Here is a 22635-nt window from a genome sequence, read left to right as displayed (position 1 = left end):
GAAGATGCGAGCCGCGACTGTGTGATCTGCATGTTACATGATGTGTTTTGCAGCAGCAATCATCTATGCTCCTTCATGAGTCAAAACTGTGGAAAACACAGAACTCTATCAGAACTGCATTAACTACCAGAGATATCTTACCATTCTTATAAACCCTTGAAAGCTGCTGGGCACACAAAGATCTGCAAAGCAGACTACTTAACCCTGTAAGGCAGTGTTGTCCAACCTTTTTATCGCCGCGGACCGGTAAATGTTTGATAATTTTTCCGTGGCCCGCTTGTCCCATTGTGTGACAAGCGGGCCACGGAAAAATTATCAAACATTTACCACCCGCCACAGTGGGGCGGCCCGGTGCCGATTGATCCACGGACCGGCACCGGTCCGCGGCCCGGGGGTTGGGGAACACTGCTGTAAGGTATTCGAAAATGCAGCCTCTTTGTGACTGAGTAAGCGAGCACATATTTACTGTCACATTAGTCCTTGTTGCCAATTTCTTTGCAGAAGATTTTAAAATAAATAAATGTATAAGTTGACTATCAGACTCCACTTTTAATGACTCCACCCCCTCTTCTCTTCTACCTCTTAACCCCTATTTTATGGGCCCCCACAGTACATGTTTTCCAATTCCACCTCTGGTTTGCAGTCTTTCGATGTAATTTCTTCCTGCAGGATGTGCTGCCCACAGGACTTCAAGCAACAGAAAATTGTCACCGATGCCGGGGGTGGAGTTGGAAATTTCACCTACGTTGCATGCAGCTGAACAAAGTCAGAAACCCTTTCCAAACCTTGTGAAGGGAAAAGTTCCCAACTTTGCCAGCAAAGTAAACACTTTGCCAGGCCTTAGGGTGAACCTCAACACTTCTAAGGAGAGACAGGCTTGCTCGCAACACCGGAAAAGGACTAGAATGTTCAATCCGTGCCCTTTCAAACCTATGGCTTTTTAGCTAATTTATATGGAAATAGAGAGATAGAATTCACACCATGCCATAACTTTTTCAAAACGTTCTCAAAGGCCTAGGGGGAGACCACCTCACCCTCCCTAAAAGCTCCAGAGATAAAATCTGACTCCCTCGGTGCAAGTACTGGTGAGTATTTACACCACATCACTGTCAAAGATCACCACTTGCCACTGAGCGTGATTGACTTTGCCCCAGCCTTCCCACATTCAGAGGCAGCAGACATCGCTATGTCAGGCAGTTTGGTAATTTCCCTCCAGGGCGGTGCACCTCTCTTAAGCACTCCAATGCTTGAGGGGAAGCCAGCCTGCCTCTGGAACTAGTGCAACTCAGCTACCTTGTGAGCGATAACAAGGAGCTCTTGTTTGAGCCTGAAAGTGCAGGCACGCCCAAACAGAAAGTCTCCTATTTGTCCTTGCTCAGCTCCACCGAGAGCTTGCACCACTTTCTTTGGTGGTAGGCCAAAACAAACAACCCATGCTAAAATAAAAATGATTTATAACATTGTTAAATAGATGCAAGAAAGCAGCGAAAGAGGCCAGCATGGTGCTTTAAGTACCTGCTCAGAGGCCCAGTTCCACGCTATGTCCCCCCACTCCCTCTCCCTCACACCCCCCGAAGCAAACAAACCTTTCTGTTCATGTACCTGTCTGGCATCTCCTGCCAACTTCCCGAAGGAGCCATGTTATCACAGTAACATCAAACAAAGGTTTGTGCTGGTGCTGTGAGGGGAGAGCCTCTGCTTCCCCAGAGCCATTATTAATAGGACAGATACACACACTGACACCCCAATGAATATAAATACACACACAGAGGTGCACACGCACTGACACAGACCTGCATCTAGCCACATAGATACTATCAAGGACAAAAATATTGTGTAGACAGAATATCATGTCAAAAATATTGAGGATCAAAATATCGAGAAGGTAAGTGCAAAAAGGTAGGTATTGATTTACTATTCTTAAAACCACATCTACATACTTTGAAGATATGTGGAGTTCAGTATATTAAAACTTTGCATAGTCATAGAAACATACCTTCACGATATTCGCCCTCGATATTCGTTTGTCCAAACACCCCTACACATAAAACCCATAGACATGTGAATTACACACAAACACATGCACACATACTAACGCAGATACAGACAGTACACACACACACACCTTCGACACACACACACAGAGCTATAACTAGACTTCCACAGCAAAACAGACTCACAAATACATACCTGCTTATACACAGACACTAACTGAGAGACACATGTTAACACCCAAAGGCATAAGGTCTGATGCACTCACATACCTATACATTTAGAATAAGACTCATATACTGATAAATGCATACAAGGGTAGGCACAGATGCACGTCCATTGGTGCACACTAAAAGACACAAGACTTCTTTTAGTGCTTTGTGGAAAGCATGACAATTCACCTCTGTGAAGGATGTACTACTTCTACCACACTCAATGCAGACAAACACACATACTCACTCTCACAGACACATATGCCCACTTAGAGGGATGCCTGACATGCACAAACCTGACACAGACACAAACAACTGTGTGTAAACTCACAGTAAGAGCTACTCACAGATATAAGAAGAAAAATACACGTTAACATACACATGGTTACACATATTTACACACACTTGCTTACCTGAACACACTTTCACACATTGAAAACCTCTCCACAGACAAACAGTATTTGTTAGTGAAAAACATAACTTTAATACATTTGATTAGGGAAAACAGTACATAGAAATTAAATTTAGCAAAGATACTTTTCTTACAATGAATGAAAGAGCCCGACTACATACTTATTGGGCATCAAAGGTGCAAGTAGATTATACGTCACAACGATTCTGTTGGATTGTGTATGTTGCTTGTTGTCTTTTTTGTCTGCAGGAGATGTTTTAGTGCATTTGTGAGATCTCAACCAACCCATGCAGTGGTTGGTTCCAGGGTTAAGACATATTTCACTCATGTCAACTGCTGTAAAAGCACTTCATGCGTGGATTTAAGCTAGGCCACGGCAGCAGAATGCCCTCGCTCAGTGGTTCCCAACCTTTTGACTTCTGTGGACCCCTACTTTATCATTACTGAAACGCGGGGACCACCACAGAATCATTATTGAAATCCGGGCACCCCCCAAGGAGCCATTACTAAAAGCTGGGGACCTAATCTGTCAATATTATTTAATTTTATAAGCAGTCATGGACCCCCCTGAGGGGACTTTGCAGACTCCCAGGGGTCCTCGGACCAGAGCTTGGGAACAACTACCCTAGCTAGTACTAAGAGGTAAAAACACTAGCACATATAAAAATGTGTTTTATTGAGGTACTGAGCGCAGTATATGCCCAGCACATAGGAGTTAAACCAGCCTTTTCTGCCACCTGAATTACATTCCACAAAACAGCCTCTCCTCACTTCAATCGTGGACGGCACAACTTGTCTCTTTAGAGGTTTGCCCTAATAAAGGGTTTTTTATAGTGTACAACTATTGGTGGCTGACACATGAAAACTTGAACTAGTCTTTTATGTGCATTGGTTTAATCCACATTAGAGAATCCAATTCGGACTATGCTTTCTCAGATTCCAGGCCTTTGTCCTCTCGCCAGGTGTATGTGCCGGAGATGCTGCAGGGCGACGGTAGTTCAAAGGTTGCCAGATGTAGGTGTATGTTACAACTTACTATCCCCTGATTTTGCAATACTAAATTGCCCTTCATCTGCTACCCCTGGACGATGGCACTCTCTTTCGGATGAGATCGCTATAAAAGGGCTTTTTGTAGTATTACAACTTAAAGGGTCTTAAACGATTTGGATGGTGTTGTCAAACAAGCTTATAATTGTATTCAATTTTGCATCTTTATTTTTTGAGGTTTGATGGTTTTATTCACCAGTATATAAAATGCCCGCATCCCTTTGCTGCGAATGTTGGCAAGTAACAGCTAAATTAAAAAAAATAGCTATTCATAGTAATTTGTTCCAACAGACTCTCACAAACATCACCCACTCAACACCACACTGCCTCCAGAATTGCCTACTTAATAATATATTTCAGTGTGTGAGATGGGGCAGGGCTTTGGAGCGGGCAGAGACTCGTGCCACAAATTACCCAAGGGCACTCTGCTTTGCCACCCACCAATTCTCCTACTCCCTCCAAAAAACCCAAAAGGGTCGCTGAGGTTTCCGCCTATGTCCTGGGGCATTTTCACATTACTTAATGGACATTGGCTGCTTCCACTCTCGAAAGACAAGTTGGGAGGACACTTTGTGCATGGTTTCCAGCTCTTTTTTCCTGCCACTGTGTGATTTTGGCCATCACCGGGCGGCCGTGTGAAGGGAGCCAAAATCGTGTGACACACAGTGACACCTTGTGAGTGTGCAGGCCTGTCTCACACCATCCACCATACTACTCATATTTCCACACATACACCCTTAAGCATTAGTTCAATTCCCAACCATTTTGCCTAGACAAATGCAATTCAAGTGTACTAGTTGCCTAACTTGATTTCCAGATCCTCCCATTAGGTTCTAGTGCCAGGAGTACCATGGGGCTTCATATAAATACTTTCATTCACTCAGTCTCACTCACATTAACACCATTCGTGAAATTCAACATCCAGGTAGGAGATGTGGCCTACCAGCCAGAGCTTTCAACTTTGGAACTGGACAAGCCAGACTCTAGTCCCAGCATCGACTAAACATCCTGTGTTCTGGACAAATCACTTACTCTCTCCATATTAAAAAAAAAAGCTGAGCCTCACCCTCAGTAATGTAATCTGGTGTTTAAGTAAAGTGCTCTAATGCCCTTTTGCCAAGCTCACTATATAGAATTGCACACAAAAAAAACTCTGAATCTTTTTTACTAAGGATCCCCTGATGGAACATGCAAAGGAAGGAGGAAAACAGGACTTTGGACTCTGTATTCTTGGGTCTATGTGCCATTTCCTATTCTGGAGAAAATAACTGTAATCCCCAGACTTAGAAGCAGGCATTCTGATAAAATCACACCTAAATCAGGGGAACTCGTAAGGCTGAGTTAAGGCTTCGAAGTAGCTCTATGAAAGCAATGCATGATTTTCTCCTGGCAACACAGATATAATTAGCTACTGCGGAGAAACCGTAGTCCCGAACTCTGTGCCGGACCAAATACTTTGTAATATTTCTTGAAATTAATCATTTAGGATTTTTTTTTTTTAAAGTTGACTCTTGGGGGAAAGTCACTTGAAACTATCTAAGAGGCAGGTAGACACGCTGACTACACTTGTTTGCTTCGTATGATATGAAGCTATAAAACAAACTGCTCCAGGGCTGCATTTATAGCCTAGTCCAGCATTTGTTGGTTGCAAACATTCCACTGATGAAGGTAATTCACTTAATAATGATGATGATTGTAGGAGGCTGGCCCAGTGTGTGGTGGACACCTATAGTGTTACACCTTACACTTAGGTCCAGACAACCCTTATTAGATAGTGTTACAGTATCTAGTTAGCCAGGGCTCTCTAGTGGTAGCTGTGGTGAGCAGCCAAGACTTATCTAGGAGGAGTCAGAATCTCTTGCAATACTACAGTAGTCACACAGTAACTTATCACACATGAAAGGACCCACAGAGTGTTGCAAAATAAAGGTACTTTATTACAGGCACACCAAACTAGATTACTATAGGCAAACCCCCCAGAGGTAAGTACACACAAAATATACACAGGTAAGTACTAGGAAATAGCATAAAATAGCAAGAGCCCTATTGGCGGACCAAACCATATACAAAAAAAATGGAATGTGAGAATGGGTCCCCCACCAGAGTATATGGAGTAGTTAGTCAAGGGCTGGGAGAGAGTGGAACCCCAAAAGGTAAGTATCTAGAATACCCCCAGTGACCAGGAGAGCAGAGGTAATTTTCCTGGTCGTCCCATGGGCTAACATGGGGACTGGTAAATAGAATATTGCAAAAGCAGGACCAGGCCGGTAGAACTCAACAGTGGATTCTGGAAGAACAGGACTGCAAAAGAAGGGGACAGAGTCCAATCCAAGCAGAAGTGTCCAGGTGGGGAAGGAGGCTGTATTCACCCTTCTGTGGGTGAAGATCCGGGTCGTCGGTGGTGGATAAAGTCCAGCTGCGGAGTCCAGGAGATACAGAGGAGTCCCTGAAGTCACCTAGGAGCTGTCCCTCAACGGTCGCCGGATTTCAGATGGGTCAGTGGTCAGGAGGACCCCAAACAAGCACAAGCAAGTGCAACTGGAGCTGTTAGAGATTTGAAGAGCTGAAGAGGATCACCGAGGTCGGGGGACTCAACCCTTGGATGGGAGTCCAGGCTGACCTTCAGAAGACAGGAGAGCCAACAGAAGCAGTCGGAGCCCCCACAAGCACCCACTGGCAGCAGGCACAGTAAGTCACAATGAGGCCCAGGCAGCACACTTGAAGAGAAGTCCCATGTCGCTGGAGCAGCAGAGAGGAGACTGTCCTTGCATAGGTAGAGTGCTAAGGGCCAGGGCAACTTGGAGCCTGAAGATCCCTTTGAGCAGGAGTCAACAAGTCTTGGTTGCTGCAACAGTCATGGTGCACATGGGTCCTGTCTTGGACGAAGAGGCAAGGGCTCACTGTCTCCCCTGTTGGACAGAAGGCAGAGAGGACCCAGAGGACCTCTTAGAACCACCACCTGTGTTGGAGAATCTACGCAGGTCCAGAGGACAGCAGATCCCAGCAGATGTTGTTGCAGTAGGTGCCTGGAGATGCAGGGGAGGGACTCCTTCACTCCAAGGGAGATTCCTTCTTGCTTCTTTGGTGCAGCTGGCCCCAGAGGATGCACAGCCATGGAAATGTTGCAAGTTGCTGACAGGAACATCAGAAATAATATTGCAAGGAGAGGTCATCTCGGGATTGCAGTCTTGTTCGGTTCCTGTGAAGTCCAGCAGCGGTTCTGTTGGCCAGGAGCAGAAGAGGTCATTGCAGAGGCGTCCTGGTGGAGTCTTGCAGTCCGAATCTGGGGACCTACCCGCAAGGGAGTCCCTAAATAGCCCAAAAAGGGACTTGGTCACTGTGGAAGGTGACTACCTACCAGAGAGGGTCACTGGCATCACTGCCTAATCTGACCAGTCACATGCTACCAGCAGGGGCTTCTGCCCATCTTGTTTTCAAAATGGCAGAATCAAGTGGCTACCTGGAGGAGCTCTGGGCACCACCACTGGGGCGGTGATGGACAGAGGAGTGGTCACTCCCCTTTCCTTTGTGTAGTTTCGTGCCAGAGCAGGGACTAGGGTCCCTGAGCTGGTGCAAACTGGATTGTGCAAGAAAAGCACCAAATGTGCCCTTCAAAGCAAACCGGTGGCGTGGGGAGGCTACCTCTAGCCATCCTTGTAACACCTGTTTCCAAGGGAGAGGAGGTTGCACCCCTCTCCCACAGGAAATCCTTTGTTCTGCTTTACCCTGCTTGAGCTGGTCAAGCAGCAGAAGGGCAGAATCCTGTCTGATTGGCTGCAGCAGCATGGGCTGCTCACAGACCCTGGAAGACTGGTAGGGTCAATACAGGGGGGTCCTCTAAGGAGCCCCCAGAGTCCATGGAATCATGATACTAGCATCAGTATTGGGGTATGATTCAGGCACGTTTGATACCAAATATGTCTTGGTTCGAAGTTACCATTATGTAGCCGGCCCAGAGGTAGTGACCTACGGCCAGTACATAGCTAAAATGGCTTCCCCGTACTTACGAAGTCTAGGGAATTGCAACTAGAGTTCAAAGGGGCACCTCTGCTCCTGCAGGGGTACCAACACACATTGGGACCTGCACCCTGCTCTAGGGCTGGAAGGGCCTACCATAGGGGTGACATACAGTGTTCTGGTGTATTGACCTGAAGTGAAAAGGCACATGCACCTTTTCACACAGGCTGCAAATGGCAGGCCGGCAGACACAGTTTGCATGGGCTCCCATTGGTGGCGTAATACATGCTGCAGCCCATGGGGGACCCATGATGTACCAATACCCTCGGTACCTAAGTACCATCTACCAGGGACTTACAGAGGTACACCAGTATGCCAATCGTAGGGTGTAAAGAGTACCAAGACAACCACACTTAGAGGAGAGAGCAGAATCACTCGGGTCCTGGTTAGCAGGATTCAAGTAAAAACAGTCTAATCACACTGACAACAGGCAAAACATGGGGGTAACCATGCCAGAAAGAGGGACTTTCCTACAATGATGAGTATTATTATTATTATCAGTTGGATTCATATTATCAAATGCTTAGGTATCATCCTTGCTCATTTATTGTTCTAAAAATATATCATGCAACAACAATCATTGCAAAGACACCCTGAAAAAAGAAAGCATAGAATTATTGTATTAATGAGAAAAATGAAGTCAATAAATAGGTTAAACCGGGGAGCCACATAGATGGCAAAAAGGACAGACAACAAAGGAAAACCTGGTGGGACACCACACTCGGGTGAAACTTGGGCAAACAGAAAGAAGGCTAACAAGGTCGTCTCACACACTATATAGTGTCATGCTTTATCATATGACCACCTAGCCCCACCCAGGTAGGACAGTGCCACCTGGGCGGACTCAACCTCCCCATTAAAAGAACAGGAGGGAGTGCGTAAATTAGATTTTTCTGGAAAAGTATGGGATCCAGCTATACTAGGGAAGAAGTAAAAATACCTAGTCAGTCACCTGTGTGATAGTACACCTTTATTAGTGGTGTCTGCTGGTGTGAATAAAAACAAAAGACTTGAGTGATGCATTTTCCAATATTGCCACAGCTGCGTGGAATTGTACAGGGCCTTTTTATGCAAAATAGGGCTGCTGGGAACTGACAACTCCTTGCAGTTGATCAGGAAAGTCCTTACAGGCAGGGTATGGTAAATGGACATCTTGTGAATTTTCTGATTTATACTGAAGCTCACCGATTTACCATGAGACTAACAGAACTTCTCCAAAAAACCTCTCTCCATAAAATGGTGCAAGCAGTTGGCATTTGAAATTTTGCCATTGACCAGCCAGTTTCCGTCCTTGCCCCCAAAGCGAGAGGTCCTAATACAGAACATGAATTCTAGATCAGTCATACCAGCCCTCTAAATCTGTTGGGAAGAGATCTTCTATGCAAACTGAATTGTATTGTGTATTGTACCCTTGAAGGTGTGTTTGTACATACAAGAGACCCTGAAATGTATTTTAAAGTGATGTCGCTATCGAAAAGTGAGAAATCTTCTATCTCTTGAGTCATGTGAGATTCAGAAAGATTTGCAAAGTGCTATATCATTCAAGCTTTGGCCAGTGAAGGGATGAGAGATAGGAACAATGCTGAGTGCCCAGTCAGTACAAGTGAAATTCATAGAGGGAGTGAGTTTGCCCCAAATTTCCCAGTATAAACTATCTCAGAAAGTGGAAGAAGGGATTGAGCCAGTGATACAAGGCCTACAGCAACAGGGCATAATTAAAAGGATAAAGGGCAGCCCCCTGCAACACATTCCTCCTCATTCAAAAGGAGAATGGTGTTTCTTGAAGAATGGTCCAAGTTCTAGGAGTTATTAATGATACTGTGGTTCCCACTTTCCCGTTATCCCTAATCCCAATGTTATCCTATCACAGATCCCTGATTCAGTAGAATGGTTTATGGTTGTCAATTTATTCTCAGCATTCTGTTCCATAACCCTGCATGAGGACAGTCAATACGTATTTGCTTTCAGGGTTAAAACAAAAGTGTGCTGTTTCCCAAGGCTTCTGAATGTTGCTATGCTTTTGCAAATGACAGAACTGTGCACCAAGCCCTGACCAGTCATTAGGATGAACTCCTAAAAATTGTCATTATGTGTTATTTGTAGATGACTCCTGTTTGAGGGACAACACAGAAAGTTAAGAGCTGCTCAAGCTGTTTGTACAAGTGAAAAGATTATTGAAGCATCTTTATTAAATATACAAACTCCACAGACAGCTGAATATATAGCTTTCATGAGGGCCTGCTCTTGGACCAAAAATATCACTGTAACCATTGTTACTGATTCAGGTTATGTTTTTGGAGTGGTCCATGAATTTGTCCATGTATGATCACAGAGAGGGTTAATGACTTCTTCTGGTGCACCAGTAAGCAATGGCCCCAGGGTGTTTGATTCATTGCGAGCTCTGCAAATGCTGGCTCAATTAGCTGTTGAGAAGTATGCAGCACAGCTGGGAGGTCAGATTAAATTTCGAGAGGCAATACTTTTGTGAATGCTATGGCACACTATCATATATTGAATGCTTCTGTGGGGTACTTTGCTTTATTTGCCCCAGTGACAGGTCCAGCCATGTCTGCACAAAATTCAGAAGTGATCAGGACCGTACAGAAGAAAATAGAGGAGGAGGAGAAGACTCAATGGGTGAAGAAGGGTTATAGAAACAATAAAGTGGAACTGAGAGAGAAAAAGCCTAAGCAGTAGAAGCAACAGTTTTAAGAGCTGGAGGTTTAGCAGTTGCCTCCAGATGAAAATATTTTTTTCAATTTTTGACCCAAAGAAGAAGCTCATATGTTTATGCAGGTGTTAAATAAGTGTGACCATGGAGGCAGAGGGTAGCAAAATGAAGGATCGCAAACATGCATTTTGGTATGTAACAAGTCCAATTTGCGATTCAGTAACTTGTCACCGAATCGCAAATTGGATTTGCGACTACATACCGATTCGGTATTAGGAAGAGGCGTGTCAAGGGCGTCCCTTCTTAATACCGAATCGCAGAGGTATGTATGATTATTTTGTGACCGTGAATGCGGTCGCAAAACAATTGCAGTTACTACCAATTTCAAATTGGTGGAAACCCATTCGCAAAGGCCCTCTTCACCTTTGTGAATGCATGTAAAAACGTTTTTTAAGAGCAGGCAGTGGTCCCACGGACCACTGTCTACTCTTAAAAAATTAAAAGAAAGCTTTTCATTTTTAAACAAATTCCGTTTTCTAGTAAGGGAAACGGGCTGCATTTTTAAAAAAAAGATTGCTTTATTGAAAAGCAATCACAGACATGGTGGTCTGCTGAGCCCAGCAGGCCACCGCCCCTGTGATTGTAGCCATTCGCAATGGCTTGCAAATTGCAACCCTCCTCATGAATATTAATGAGGTGCGTCCATTTGCAAGCCCTTGCAAATCGCAGTATTAAACTTGTGGAGTTTCATACATTCCAATAGTGATTACTTAATTGCGATTCGCTAAAAATCGCAATTGGGTAATCGCTATTGTGAAGAATGATACATCTGGCCCTAGATATCTAGGCCCATCTTTGAGGATTGCAGTCCCAAGAGCTTTTCAATTTCAGAATAGCTTATTTTTAAATCTTGTTTACATTAATGTAATTGGAGCAATTCTCACTAAGATTTTGGCCCTCATTACAACCCTGGCGGTTGTTGATAAAGTGGCAGTAATACCGCCAACAGGCTGGCGGTAAGTGCCACCAAATTATGGCCATGGTGGTGATAACTCAGATAGACAGCCACCTTCCCACACCGACTGCCAGGGTGGAAACAACAGCCATCACAGCGGTAGCCGCTTACAGCCAGGCAGAAGTCAATGTTCTGCCCACCGTATTATGAGACGGGAAACCGCCACCTTTTCCAGGACGGTACCAATGACATCAAAAGCCTGGCTGAAACACTGCACAGAAGGGAAAGGACACACCTTTGGAAACACAGGGAAGAACCACGCCACCATAGAGCCTGAACTGCAAATATTTTTAATGATTTTCTACGTCCTGCTCCACCACGAACACCAACGTCGGTGAAGACGACGACGGGGAGTAGAGCCACCTAGCACACAGGGGAGGGAGGGAGGAAAAAGAGAGTGACACACACGCACATCACACGCCCCCACCCCCAACACCATACACACAATCAGCTGCAGTACTAAAAGATATTTACACCGTACCCCTGAGGAATAATGCAAGGACAACAGGAATGTGCTAAAGTGAGTGTAATAATAACAGCACAGTAGAAATGTGAAAATGCAAAGTAATGGTACATACATACGTACAGTTCAAGGGACACTGCCCAGTCCTCAGTGTGCGTGGGCCACATGGCCACAGTCCATGGCCCCACTTGTCACCTGCACCAACACGGAGACAACACTGCAGGGGCATCAGTTGGAAAATAGTCAGGCACCTTAGGGGGACGGGGAACGGGGGCACCTCAGCCGGCAGATGGAACAAGACCACTGGCTCTGGAGAGGGGAACATGCCCTGTGCTTGGTCCTGGGGAGAACAAGGCCACAGTCTCCCAAGTAGGTGACTTGCCCACAAATGTCTGGAGGGGGCAACATGCCCTGTGCTTGGTCCTGGGGAGTGCAAGGCCACAGTCTCTCAAGTGGGTGACTTGCCCACATGCTCTGGAGGGGGCAACATGCTCTGTGCTTGATCCTGGGGGTGCAAGGCCACAGTCTCTCAAGTGGGTAACTTGCCCACATGCTCTGGAGAGGGCATTGTGCCCTGTGCTCTTGATACTGGGGAGGATGGGGTTAGTGGGTGTCTTACCCAATGGTTCTGGAGGGGGCATAGTGCCCTGTGCTCTTGGTCCTGGGGAGGATGGGGTTGGTGGGTGTCTTACCCACTGGTTCTGGTGGGGGCATCGTGCCCTGTGCTCTTGATCCTGGGGAGTGCAAGGTCACAGTCTCTCAGCTGGATGTCATACCCACAGGACTTGCAGGGGGCAGGACACACAGCAGCCCATGGAGGCAGGATTACATACCGTCTGCCGGCGGTGACGGCTGCTCACTGGAGGTGGTGATGCTGCTGATGGGGGAGGCTCCTGCCCATCCCCTGCAACCTCGGATGGCTGCTCACTGGAGGTGGTGGTGCTGCTGGTGGGGGAAGCTCGAGCCCATCGCCTGCAGCCTCGGACGGCTGCCCACTGGTGGTGGTGATGCTGCTGCTGGTGGGGGGAAGGGGAGAAAGCTCCAGCCCATCCTCTGCAGCCTCCGACGGCTGCCCACTGGTGGTGGTGATGCTGGTGCTGGTAGTGGTGGGGGGGAGGATCCAGCCCATCCCCTGCAGCCTCGGACGGCTGCTCACTGGAGGTGGTGGTGGTGGTGGTGCTGCTGCTGGTGGTGGTGGTTGGGGGGAAGCTCTAGCCCATCCCCTCAGCCTCAGATGGCTGCACAACCATGATTGGTGGTGGGGGCTCCATCTGTGTCCCTGCACAAGGCCTCTTGTCCTTCCTGCCTGCTGGTGCAGGCTCCTTGCCCTTCCTGGCAGCAGCTGGGGCAGGCTCCTTGGTCTTCCGGCCCGCAGCTGGGGCAGGCTCCTTGCCCTTCCTGGCAACAGCTGGGGCAGGCTCCTTGGTCTTCCGGCCCACAGCTAGGGCAGGCACCCTTTCCTTGAGGCTGCCTGGTGCCCTGGATCCTTTCCCACCATGAGTGGCTGTGGAGACTACTGTGCCCATGGACTGGGTGGCTGAGGTGCTTGCCTGGATTTTTGCCACCCTGGCCAGACGTGAAGAACGGGGGGGTTGGGGAGGGAAGAGGTCAGTGGTGGAGTAGAATAACTTCTTAGGGACATTGGGGTGGGGAGAGGGAGAAGGTTTGGGAGTGGAGGAAGAGAGAGTAGTTGTCTGTCTGCTGTGTTTGGGTGCAGGTGCTTGGACTGGATGCTGTTGTGAGGTGGTTGGCTGTTGGGTGTCTGAGTGCTTGCGTTTGTGTGCCTTGGGAGGGGGGTGACAGACACAGTGGGAGAGGACACAGGGGACGTGCATGGCTGTTGTGGAGGTATCTGCCAGTGAGGTCTGTGTTCTGCTAGGTGTGGTGGTGATGCTGGTAGTGGATGAGGATGTACTGCATGCAGGTGTGAGTGTAGACGCAACTGGGAGCAAGGTGGAGGAGAAGGAGGAGGGGGAAACAGTGGAAATTGTGGATGTTGGTATGTATGCATCTGTATGGTGTTTGTGTGAGTGCCTGTGGGATAATGTGTGGTGCTTGTTATTGCCTGTGCCACTCTTGTGCGTTGTCTTGTGTGCATACTCGTCTGCCTGTGTGCTTGGGATAGGTTGAGGTTGAGGGGAATGGGATTGGGAAGAGGAAGTTGGAGGGGGGAGGGTGGAAACCGGGACAGTGGCTGCCATCAGAGAGGAGGCCAGAGCCTTGATTGATCTCTGTTGGGCCGCCAAGCCAGTGCGAATGCCCTCCAGGAATGCATTAGTCTGTTGCATCTGGGCTGCCAGTCCCTGGATGGCATTCAGAATGGTTGACTGCCCTACAGAGATGGATCTCAGGAAGTCAGTAGCCTCCTTACTCAGGGAAGCAGGGCTAACTGGGGCAGGGCCTAAGGTGCCAGGGGCGAAGGAAATGCCCACCCTTCTGGGTGAGTGGGCACGGGCAACTCGCTGAGGGGCTGCTGGGAGTGCGGTGCAGGCACGGGGGTGGCGTCTGTAGCTGGGGTGGGCACATTGTCCCCTCCAGTCTCTGCCGTGGTGCTTCCCTCGTCCCTCCGTCCCACTGGTGCCCTCACCGTCGTGGACTCTACCTCCTGGCTCCTGTGGGATGCAGCTCCCTCCTTTGCCAGTGGCTCTGCTCCTCCACCAGATGATGCTAATGCACATAAGGACAGGTTGACAAAACAAAAAAAACAGGGGGGGGGGGGGAAGAGACAAAGTATACACTGGGTCAATGGCTGCACCAACACCACAGTTGGCATATACACCACACTCACACATAGGGAACAGCCCTACGCACTATGCATTGCAATACCAGTTATAAATCTAGCCACCAAGGCATGGCACATACCGCCAAATGCAGCACACCTGGAACCCACACAGCCCTGACCAGTTGTGGATGCCTACGAGCTAGGTAGCAGGATTATCACGTCAGAACCCTGGCCAACATGGGACCTACTCTGCAATGTCAGGCCTGGCCTAGGGGCACCCACTGACACACATCCCCCACCTGGATACCACCCTACCATGCGCAAGTTGTAATGATAGGCACTGTACTCACCCCCTTGTGGCTGCTGTGATGCCCTCAAGCGCCCATCCAGCTCCGGAGAGGCCACAGCCAATATGCGGACCATCAGAGGGGTCAGGGTTCGGCGGGCACCCCTTCCTCGTTGGGAGGCCATCCCCAGCTGGTCCTCCCCTGTCTTCAGTGCCCATCGTCTCAGGTCCTCCCACCGTTTCTGACAGTGGGTGCTCCGCCTGCCGTAAACCCCCAGGGTCCGCATGTCCTTGGCGATGGCACGCCATATACCCTTCTTTTGATGGTTGCTGACCTGCAGAGAAATACACACAGGAAATTGTATCAGTCAGACCGTCCTGCCTGTTACACTTATGGCCCACCATACCCCTTCACCTCACCATTTACACCCACATGGCCCAGCACAGAAGCTGTACACCGCCCAGGGGACATCCACCCCCCATGAGGCCTTCACATACACCACCCCATGCATCCATGCCACATGCATCGTGCCTACAGTGTACTCACCTGTTGGTCTGGAGGCCCATACAGCAGTCCATACTAGGGATGGACCCCATCCAACAGTCGCTTCAACTCCGCTGAGGTGAAGGCAGGGGCCCTTTCCCCAGTCACACGGTCCATGGTAGGTTCCAGACACAGGTCCCAGCTGCACATGCAGTGTAGGTCCTCTCCTGCTGAAGGTCAGGAAACAAGTGAGTGATCAGATAGAAAATGGCGGTCACGTCCACACGGTGCATACCGTCACCGCCAGCGTACATCACCATTGGCCACTATACCCCACAGGGCCCAATGTTAACCAATGAGGTGTTGCACAGCTGTTCGCGACCACTTAACGCAACCGCGCAGAACGTCAGCAGAATTACCTCACTTCCCCCTGTCCCTCCACACAGTACAGGCGGATGCCATTTCGGGGCGGGGGGGGGGCAGGCCCTGGATAATAACTGCGTCACAGTTAAATATGGGACATATAGGACAAATCCCACTTAACCATTACAAATTCACATCATGCATTGTACTGTTGAGATCGTCTGGCCAGTCGCACAGTGGGTCATAATTATTCTAGTCACCACATGGGAGTATTTCTGTTTTGGAAGCATTTAGTTTGAGATGGCTCCAAGTCATCCACTGATCAACGGCTCTGAGGCAACTGAAGATTTGTGTGTCATCTGCATAGTTGTAGCATGTGAGTTGGAAATCATTGATCAGTTCTGGTAATGATATCATGTAGATATTGAAAAGCAAAGGTGAGATGATTGGGGAGAATAGATAATATTAGTTCTGTTCTGAAGGTAGGATGTAATCCAATCGAGAGCAGTCCCTTCTATGCTGGCTTCGTGGAGTCTTTGAATTAGGGTGTCATGGTCAACCGCATCAAAGGCAGCCGAGAGGTCCAAGAGAAGTAGTGCAGCAACTCCATTGCAGTCGACTCTGTTTTTCAGATCATCCCAGATTGCTATGAGTGCCGATTCAGTGCCTCTTCATGGGCGGAATCCAGTTTGGTAGTCTGAAAGTATGGAATTGTCTTCAATGAATTGTGCCATCTGTGCAAATGCTGCTTTTTCTATCAGTTTGCCCAGGAAAGGTCCATTTGTGATTGGTCTGTAGTGGTTGGTGTCCTGTGGGTCTAGGTTTTTTTTTTTTAATAACGGACGTATGTATGTCTTTTTCAGGTCTTCAGGAAAAGAGTTATTGATGATTCTTCTTACAGGCGTGGCAGCAGAAGTAGATAAAAGAATGTTCTTGAACATGTGTGGTGGACAAGGGTCAGAAGAGCAACCGGAAGGCCTGCTTGCTTTGGCCACATCCATAAATTCACCTTGTGATATTTGTTTGAAGGACTGTAGAGGCTAGGTTGGTTTATTCTTAAAGGGGATTATAGGAAAGTGGTTGGTGCTGATGGTTTTCTTCTGTTTTGAAAAGGAGTCCAATGTGTCTGCCTTGGTTGTGTAATGAGTTGCCAGTTTGTTTGTGAAATCTTGAGTAGCGTGATGACTTCCTTCCATGCATTTAGGTTTTAGAAACTCATTGAGAATTTTATCAAATTCTTTGGTTGCCGATTTAGCATTTACAATGCTGAGTAGTAACTTTTTTTAGCTTTTTTGATTGATGATTTGCATATTCTGTTAAGTTTGTGTAGCTGCAGTTTCTCTTGAATGTTGTTTGTTTTGAGCCAGGTCCACTGCAACCTTCTGATTTGTTGCTTTATCTTTTTAAGTTCTGTGTTTCTCTAAGGTGTTGGTTTTCTTTTGTCCTGTTTGTTTAGTTTTTCTGAGAGGTATTAGGATATCAAAACCTCTTGTAGCCACTGATAATGTTTTGGAACAGAATTAATTGTATCTAGATCTGTGTTGGATGTTAGTTGTGTTTCTAAGTGTTCAAAAGTGAGTTTGCTCCATGGTCAATAGGTGCGTGTATGTGAGTTGCTGTTGGATGTGTTGATTTGTGATGTTTTATGTTGGAAAGTTATCAAATGGCGGCCTGACCATGTGATAGGCATGATGCTACAAAGGGTAACTAGTTCAGGCTTTGCAAAAATGACATCTAGGATGAGTCCAGAATGTGTGTGGGATTTTGTACAATCTGATGTAGGTTCAATGCGACTAGGCCAATGGTGATAACTTTTGGATAGGGCATTTTGGGTATGTCAAACCAAATAATTAGGTCCCCAGAATGCATTTGTTTGAGTATAATGTAATAAGGTTTGAGACTGGATCTAGAAAAGCATCTGGGAATGCTGAGTTGTTAGGTGGAGGTCTGTAACGGAGGGGAAAGTTACAGGAGGAAGTTGGAGTAGGGTTGCATCTGGTGAGGAGGGCCTTGTATAGAAATGTTGTCTGTTTTACTGAGATTTATTGCTTGTTTGAATATAAAAGCTAGTCTACCTCCTCTCTTGTTTATACAGTTTTGTGTGATGGCTTGATAGCCCAAGGAACGGCTTCATGCAACACTGGGACCACGTCATCTCCCAACCATGATTCTGTTTTGAATAGTAAGTCAGGTTGTGTGTTCTTGAGCAGAACGTAGATGTGGTGCTTGTTTTTTTAGAGCGATCGAGCATTAATGAGCAGGCAGCTTATAAAAAGTGTGTTAGTGGCGGTATTGTTTTGTTTAGGAGAAGGGTGAGCAGTATATTGTGAGCTTGTAGCAGTTGGTTGTTAGTTGTGATAACTGTGTGAGGGTTACAATAGTCCTGTTTTTCAATATAGTGTTCCTTTTCCAGCAGGCAGAGGAGGCATTTTGCTGGGTCTGTGTGTGTCAGTGGTGGACTTGGTGGCTGAGAGAGACATGAAAAGTGTACTTTTTTTTGGTAAGGTAGCCTTATTATGTAATAGACAAGGAGATGTGAAGTTGTTAAGAGTGGCGTGTTGTTTATTTTGTTTGCGTCTGTTTAGTGTGGGAGGAGTATGGTTTAGGGGTGGTGCAGGAGCATGTGGATTATAATGTAAGGCTCTAAATTGTGCAATGGATGAGAGGCGGGTGAATGAATGTTGCTGTGTTGGGTTGCTGGTGGTAGATGTTTGTGAAGAGTGAGAATTTAGAGGTAGAGATTGGTCAGGATTAGTATTTTCTTTATGTAGTTATGAGGGTGGGAGTGGGTGTGACGTAAAGTATAATGAAAGTTTGTGTTAATTGATGTGCTGATGTGTGTGGTCTGTTTTGTTTTTGTGGAATAGTGAGAGGATATTGATGTAATGGTTTTCTATGAGGGATTTGTGTGCGAGTAAGTGCTGGTGAGTGGTATTAGAGTATTACGGAGTGCTGCTATGTTTTGGAGATGAGTGAATGAGGTGTGTAAGAGGGGGTGGACGTGTGTCAGGGGTGTTTGTGTTAGTTGTGATGACTGGAAGAGGTAATATGTGTGGTGGAGTGCTGTGTGAGGATTGTATGGTTGTGTGTAGTTGGTGAAGAGAGGGGAAGGGTGTTTGTAAATGGTGTGTTGGAAGACTGGGTTTAGGTATTGTCATGATAAAAGGGGGCCTTGTGGAGCAAATAAAGGACAGTGTTGTTGGTTTGTATGAACAAGGAGCGTGTATCTGGATGGCTGAAAGTAATGTATAATGTAGTTTTGTGTTGTGTGGGCGATGGCAGGTTGGGTTAGTGGGAATGGACAGAGTAGTGTTTGCTATGAGAATGAAGGTGTTTTACTATTGTATGTGTGGTGGATATGTGTATAGGTGTGGTATGTGCGGTTTTGTGCTGGTTGATGAGACATTGGAATCTGTATGATGTCAGTTTGATTGGATGTCTTTGATGATAATGTGTTTGCATGTTGATGGATGTGGAGGGAGTAAGGTCCTTTCTGGTAAATGGAAAATTGGACAGCATTTCTGGCCCTAGGCCCGACCAGTCCTGAACAGGCCCAAACAGGCAAATTCCCTTGTCCTCTTCGCCCTTAGCCTCGACACCCGGGCTGAGACACCCTGAGCCCTCGGCTTAAATAGCCCTATTGACCAATAGGAACCTAGTCCTAACCCTAACCAATCAGATTTGTAACCCTAAACCCCACAACCAATGGGAGACCCAGCCCTATTCACCAATCACATCCCTATTCCTGACAACCAATCCCAACACTAGCCCTAAAACCACAAACCAATAGGAATCCCACCCCTAGTACCAATCATAACACCAACCCTAAAAACATGAACCAATAGGAATCTCAACCCTAGTACCAATCACAACACCAACCCTAAAAACATGAACCAATAGGAATCTCAACCCTAATTCCAATCACAACACCAACCCTAAAAACAGGAACCAATAGGAATCTCAACCCTAGTACCAATCACAATCTCAACCCTAAATACAGGAACCAATAGGAATCTCAACACTAGTAACAATCACAACCCCAACCCTAAAAACAGGAACCAATAGGGATCTCAACCATAATAACAATCACAACCCCAACCTTAAAAACAGGAACCAATAGGAATCTCAACCCTAGTACCAATCAAAAACCCAACCCTAATCCTTAAGTCAATAGAAAGACAAACCCAAACAACCTATCGCAACACCATATGCAACAACCAATAGAAACATATAAAAGGGCCAAGTTAATTGAAGCCCCAGCCCCTGAAGGAAGGGAGGAGGGAGCTGCTGCTCTAGTCAGAATCTGCTTGGATACAGACAAGCTAAATCCACACTTCCAAGCTAGGAGAGTCTATTTTCCAGGTAAGGGAGAGATTATAAAAAAACATTGAAATACTGCTTGTCAAGCACTGGTTAGCCACTGAGGTGTATGTAGCCTTTTTACTTAAAAAATAAGGGGGAAGGACTTTATGCCAAAAACTAGGTGGGATATTTTTAACAGTCACGGCTAACAAACAGCACTATAAAAAGGCCAAGCCTCCTGAAAAACACAGAGGCCCATATTTATACTTTTTTTTGCTCTGCATTTGCACCACTTTTTGACACAAAAGCGGCACAAATGTACAAAATACAATTGTATTTTGTAACTTTGCGCCGCTTTTGCGTCAAAAAGAGGTGCAAATGCGGCGCAAAAAAAAGTATAAATACGGGCCAGAGAGTCTACAGTAAATAGGCACGGGTAGCATAGAAAACACTTTTAAACAAATAATAAGATTTCTCAGAAAAGACTAAGGCTGCTTACCTAGGTCTCCTAGGAATCCTTGATTACTGGGATGTATTAGGGCGTAGGGAGATAGCTGGGCTCATTAAATTGAGGTGGCTGTCTTGGGGTTCCCTCCACAAACTTTAAGGGCCAGGGCAGGTGTTAGAGGAGGGCTCAGGTTGCCTGGGACTCAGAGAACCAATCAGCAAGCCTCAGCCCCGTGGGAAGGGAGGAGGAAGGAGGAAGCTGCTGCTTTATTCAGAATCTCCTTATCTCCTTGGATACAGACAGGCTGAATACACACTTCCAAGCTAGCAGAGTCTACTTCCAGGTAAGGGAGATTGTTTAAAAAAAAAAGAAGAAAAAAAAGAGGTTATGACCTTCTAGAATTTCTACCTCAAAAACTACTTCCACTTACATTATTATTTCAGGGTACAAAAACGTAAACATGTAGTGAAAGGAGACTCGCCTCCTTCCATTATTTTAGCAAGGGCAACAGCATGGCAACTATTTGGTAGTTCCCAATTTGCTTAGTCTTAGTTTAGGTTTTGAATGATTTTGAATTTTCAACTGATGCAAAAAGAAAATCTGCTGCAATCAGAAAATTCCATAATTGAACTTCTGTTTGAGAAATTGTAAACAGCACATATAATTATGCATGTGTAAATTGGAAAATAATTGTGAATTTTTACATTTCACGTTTCTGTGCTTCATTTTAGGGAAAATGTTTTCATAATGGAGAACCAACTTACCTTCCAACATGCTCTCTCCCAAATACCCATAGAAATGTATTTGCTGCTTCCCCTGCAATGGTAAATCTGCATGTATGCTCAAGACTGGAAGCCATGATTTCTAGGTATTCACTGAACATTCTATGTAGACTGAGAGCACGCAGGGAAGTGTACAGTAGCCTCCTGGTAAATTTGTCAAAGCTTTTTCCCCCATTGGTCTTTTGGATCTTTGTTGGTAGACATAAAGCATTCAAAGGGAGCAAACATCAAAAATACATTTTCTATTTTGTGAAGCCAATGTGACTCCACAATAAGGACCAGGAATCAATGAAGGTAGTTAACAAGCATTTATTTCAGGTAATTGATCAATCCAGTATACAGACATGCCAGAATCACAGCCAAAGGATACAGCAATACAGCTGGCAAGCTAAACTATTTCAATAAGTTCAACCATAGCAAAATAAGAGAGAGAATAGTAACAGCCACAGCAATACAGGATCTGAGAATGAGAAATAGGTACAAACTTCTGTTCTCTCTCCTAAACATAGAATAGCTATAACATCATCTAGTAATTGCAACATTGAACATCTCTCATTCCTGGTATGAACAGGAGGCTTCTTCTCACCATTAATCGCCACGCTTCTTGCCAAATTTTCTTTTCAAGCGTCAGTGTCATACATACAATACTCCTTTCTGTAACTAATGAAAATCATGATAAGACTCCAGCAAAGGAAAAGAAAATACATGCTGACAAAGCAAAATTGTGGGTCTCAACTGAAATGCATTTAGCTAAGTTAAACTAGCATTTAATGAGTACTTGAATACAGGTTTATGCCCTCACAAGTGTAACTTTCAAAATAAATGCAAAAGGTTAATAAAGGAACACGTTTACATTTGCAAAATGTAACCTGAAATGTAAGAGTAAAATATTAATAAAGAATACATGCAAATATATTTCGACTGAACATTAGTGCTCACGTATATAAATCTCTAACTCCTACAACGATTACATTTAATTAATGCTTTTAAATATCCCAGACACATTAATATGATTACGGCACACAGAGAGTAAAATGTTAAATATAAATGCGTAATTGTGCAATGGTGACGTGTAAAGGATGGAGTCTAAATTGCACTGCTCCAAGATCCACCCATATTTACAACAAACTGTCCTGTAACCTTAGGTTTGAGTATCCTGAAATGTGTATTGCCAAATCCCATTTGCCACTCCTAATTGTGTGAATCAGGGTTTTAGGTCTGACTGAAAGCACACCTACCAGCCTGACTTATTGTTGCCTGTTCTTTAACGTATTCATAGTTTGGACATTAGCTTCTCCCATAAGTGTATTCCATCTCACCTCATGCTATTAGCTGTTTGGTGTATCATTCAATCTCTAATGAAGTGCCTACATTGTAACATATGAGGGACTATTTTACATCTCAAAAGTACATCAACTA

The sequence above is a fragment of the Pleurodeles waltl genome, chromosome 4_1 (assembly GCF_031143425.1).
Source record: "Pleurodeles waltl isolate 20211129_DDA chromosome 4_1, aPleWal1.hap1.20221129, whole genome shotgun sequence".
NCBI lineage: Eukaryota > Metazoa > Chordata > Amphibia > Caudata > Salamandridae > Pleurodeles > Pleurodeles waltl.
The sequence above is the reverse complement of the archived record's forward strand: the minus strand, read 5'-3'. Positions refer to the sequence as shown.